Source organism: Trachurus trachurus, assembly GCF_905171665.1.
Source record: "Trachurus trachurus genome assembly, chromosome: 12".
Lineage (NCBI taxonomy): Eukaryota > Metazoa > Chordata > Actinopteri > Carangiformes > Carangidae > Trachurus > Trachurus trachurus.
The window spans coordinates 13,809,027-13,814,169 of record NC_139908.1 but is presented as its reverse complement, the minus strand read 5'-3'; positions in this window follow the sequence as shown (position 1 = coordinate 13,814,169).

Here is a 5,143-nt window from a genome sequence, read left to right as displayed (position 1 = left end):
AATGAGTCAATGGGTTAAAGTGCCACTCTTTAGCCACCAGTCTCAAATACGAGGCACCATTATTAGGAAGGCTGTGCAATGGCATACTGGTTTCTTGATAGCCAACAACTGTGCAGCCTCTCCTTGACACTTTTTTCTGAGGAGTCGGTCTGTGTGTATTTCACAATGACATCACAAAGTTCCAGAAATCTAGACCGTTTGTTTTAAGGCACAGTTTCTCAATATTAGCCATTAGCATTTCTCAATGAATTGGGCATTTTGACACTCTCAAAAAACATGCAAATCTCATTTTATACAATTAGGGACTTTTAAATGTAAAGCTAGAGCTGGGGGTCAGTAAGGAAAGTTTAGCATGGAGACTAGAAACCCAGGGAAACAACAGCCTCAACACCTTGTTGTCTCTAAAACTGTTCCCAGTCTGTATGAGATACTAAGTTGCTTGTTGCAACTTCAGATCAAACGAACCATTTCCCCCAAAAGTCCTATGGACAATGTAAAATGTTAGCAATCTATAACTCTATGAAGCTGTAAATTCATCTACCAGATCAATCACAACAGAGTAACTTAATCCGGCATAGAAAAAGGTTATTGATCCTGTTAGCCCCATGGAGCCTGCAGACTCCAGTGTTAGTGGGTAGCTGAGCTACATTTTGTTGTAACAGGAGACAAGGAAGTCCTCACACTCATTAACCCTTTTAGATGAGCAACATTGAGTAGCAGGCAAAATATTTCTATTTTTCCATCAATATTTCATCACCGGCTCAGGCCAAACAAAGCCAGGGGCTTTGACCGTAATGGTCCCATCTGTCTATAGATCTTCAGGACATCACCATATGGATGTCCTTTGACACCAGAAAATAGGCTTCGACATCAAGGAAACACACACACAGGATCCATGGATGTTAGCTAGCCTGGAAGGCAAAGTGTATCCTTCTTTATTTTGATGGTTCCTCACAGATGGGCTTTTGATGTTGTAGCAAGAGATCAAATTTCAAGAGCAGGCTGTGAGTGAAGTGGACATCTCAGCTATTAGGACAAATCAGTGCTGTCTGAGTACATCTGTGACATTTACATCCAATAAGAAACATGAGTATTAATTAAGAAGAGGATTCTGTCCTCAGTCGCCTGTCTGCTCAACATCACTTTCACTTAATTTAGTCAAACTCGTTAAGGAGAGTTTTGTTAAAACAGTCAACTATCTTCTTATCACTATCCTACTTAATATATAAAAGGTACAAATATAAATAATATATGAATAGTAAGCCAACAGTATTGGCATGATACCCTGGCCTGTAAATTGCTCATTGTTTCTTAGCAGTAAGAGAGTGACCTCATCATCTCTGCCAGGCCCATTAGCTTTCTGCAAAAACCTCAGGGGAACAGTCCATTAACCCTTTACCTGCCAAGTAAAGTAGCATTTAGTGAATGTTGAGAAACAACAATCAATTGACAGTTTATTCAGATTTAACTGAATAGGGTTCTTAGTACGAGTTGCAATAAAATACGATGTAATGGTAAAAGAAAAATGACAAAAAAAAATAAAAGCAGGATAACACAAACAGAAGCAGAGGGGCAGAGAGAGTGCAGACACCAGACATTAGAGAAAAACATTCAAATTCATCATAAATGATCTGGATCTGCCCTGAAATGTAACAGGTTTCCCTCTTGCCCATTTCCCATCCCTCTATAAAGTGTGGTGCAAATTACTTCAGTATGTTTTGCATAATGTTGCTGACAAATAGAGGGACTTTAAAATCATAACCTCCTGAGGTTAAAAAAAAAAGGAAAAAAAAAGAGGTGATTGAGTGAAAGTTAAATTCAATGCAGTCACCTGGAGACAGGTAAAAGAAAGACTCCAGAGGACCAGAGACAGAATGACAACAGAGCCCCCACATGACTCCTTGGGCTTAAATTACACACAAGCCGCAGTGAAGGAGAACCACTTCGGCCTCTAATTGGTGGTAATTAACCCTCCGTGGCCATTGTTCCTGCTTCAATGTGTTGTCAAAGGAGAAGGGGAGGGGGGTGAACATGGGAGCCAACTCAACGCTGACAGGTAGATGGAGAGATTGAATGACTGCAAAATATTCTGATGGCTAAAAGACAGCAAATATTAGCGTGTGCCTTGTTCAGTTAATTATGCTACACCCCCCGTAAAAAGGAATATCATATCTACTGGGTGAAAATCTGGCATTCATCATTTCATTATTGGCCATTGTACTACAACTAATGATAAATTATAAATGTTCCCTGTAGGAGAGTGTTTTTTAAAGGCAGAATACAGACTTCATGAATTGTTTTACATATATATATATATATATATAGTATTTACTTTTAAGGAATTATTAACCATAACTGCAGACATCATGTCTTGTGTGTGATACCTACTGTATATAGCATATATTAATAGACTCCCAAAACTTACCATAACTCATCAAGTAAAGAGATTTTTTCCCTATTCTGGTCAAAACGTTGTTTTCTATCAATTACCTGTTGCTGATTTATCTATTAACTATTAATAAAGCTAGAAAATGTCACCTTAAAGCAAATTGAACAGGGAGAAGAATGTGCACTTTAAAATCAAGTGTCACCTTTTCTTTTCCTCCAAAACACTGAGTAGTCCATTTCCAGCATGGCTGCCCTCCCATCGCCAGCGGCCCCTGTGCAGTGTGCACTTCATCTCAAGAGGTCACGGACCTTGATCATGAACAATAGACTCCTTTGTACGCGTGCTGTTGGAAGAGTGACAAGGACTTGAAGGTTAGTCGACCTGGGCTCCTGAGGAGACACGGCCGCACAGGAGTGTCCATTAGGGCTCGGCCCTGTGACGCCGCTGACTTTCATGTTGTGCTATTGTTACAGGTCTCTCCCCTGAGAGGCAGACACAGAGTGGGTAATGAGGGGTAATTGGCCCAGGGTTAAGGATGATTAATTCCCTTGGTCAGGTGTCAGCCAGTTTTCATACCTGGCTTGCTGGGTAGACGCGTAGGAGGGAGGATAAGGTGGATGGAATATGAGACACATTGGATGTGCACATACACACACACAGTTCTGTCGCGTCTTAAGTATCAAGATCATCTGAACCCAGAGTGGAGCCAACATCCAAAAAAATAATTTATCTATTCCTGAAGCAAACAAACGTCGACATACTATATGTGCATACTCTGTCACATCAGGAAAAATTTCCCAGGATCATATCTTTCCAGAAACAAAGTTGAAAGGTCACTACGGCCCTCCCCCTCCCATCACTAAAGCCAGATTGAGATTGATAGCTGTCCCCATCCCTCCTACCTCCCCTTCAGCTTGACTGGCTAATCTGAATACCTCTCCATCCATCCCTTCATTCTAACCGGGCAATTTTGGACCCTGATTATCTTGCAACCTGTGTGTGCACGACAGTAAATGCAGGGGCTGGCTGGTAATTGACCAGGCAAAGACTGAGACGCCTGCCGTGTAATTGAGCGGGGGCTGAGGGGCTCTCGCAGGACTGAAAGGGTCCGAGGATTCCTCATTGCCCATTAGACCTGGCGGGGGGTCTCCTGTGCCTGTGGACTCCACCGTGAGGCCCACACCGTGCTCAGCGCTTCAATGCGAGGACTGACACCTTTCAGTGGCGGGGACCGGGGGAGAGATTTACACTGAGACAGCTGCTGTGTCCTATAGATTGTGAAGGGTGATATGATATGGACCTAAATCTAAAACATACAAACACCTGAAGACATGCAAATCCCAAAAACATCCTCAACCTCTCCAGAACCTAAACACTAGATCAAATATATCTCAGTAAAGATGTAATTATTGTAACAACGATCGTTCAATATACGGAACACAGTTTGCAGCGTGGAGAGAAAAATAGACTCATATTGGTTTGTATTTCCTGTAGCAGAAGGAACAGGCTCTCACAACATGGTAATTTAAACCGTGGTTCAATATTTTGCGAAATTGCCTTGTTCCCTTTCTTTGCAGACATGAGAAGGCAAGCGTGGTGCTGCATTCTTATGTTAAATATGAAGCTGGGGTCTGTTAGCTTAGCATAGCATAAAGATTGGAAACAGGAGGCACAAACATCTAACAAGCATTTAAAAAAAAGAAAAGAAAACTCTTTGGTTTTTGTATGAATTAAACAAATGAAATCTAACAATGTTTATTAGTGAGCTTTGGAGGGGCGGGTAGGTGGCTCTGTTCAGTTCACTGGAAAAGTTTGTGCATCTTCTGGTCTAATTATTTGGTTAAATGTTTGTCCATTGCTGTCAGTGTGCTGTCAGAGATGACGGCTGTTATTTGTGCAGTTTGCAGTTTACCTCAGTTTGGCCAACCTCTTAAATTTATTTGTTTGATTTAGTTGTTTGTGACCAATAAAAGTGGATTTTGTGCTCCTAATATATGAGCTCTTTAGAACTTCATTAGTTGTTTTTCTAATCGGTTTACATCATTCATCACTAATATGTGTTCCTGCCATTAAAGTGTGTTTTCTAGTATTAATTTTAAATCTAACCTCAAAACAGTGAAGCCTTATTAACATCCTCATGGTCAAATCTTTGTCCACATTGACTTGTTTTGAGGAGACAGAACATCCTTCTTGTCCATACTAGGTTTATCTATTTTTCCAAAAGGCAATATTTAATCACACAATACTTCTTTGTCTTTGTCTTCAAAATGCTCCTGTCTCTTTCCTCTGTTCTCGAGGCCCGGGGACCCCATACTGAGCAGTGAAACATACATATGTGGCCAATTGGTTTTCCTTCCATCTGACTTGTGCCATTTGAGCTTAGAAATGGCCTCATCACTTCTGCTCCAGTGGCTATCAGACGAGCTACCATGTTCACTTTCGCCTGTACCAAAACTACATCCGCGGCTCCTGCTTCATCTGCATATTGTAAATATGATAGTGTCCTCGCTGCCCCGAGATCTTCACGGGGCAGTGAATGTACGGCCCAGAGAGTTAAACAGGCAGGCATTAATAAAGAGGCTGTCAGCTGAAGACATGAACTATTAATCACCAACAAATTCATTCTGACATGGCCTGATGTGTGCTACTGCAATGTCTGCATTAGAAAGTGATGACACATTATCTTTATGTTCTGTAATGAATTAAGAAAAGAGCCAAGGAAGAAAAATCAAAATTCATTCACATTTTATTTCT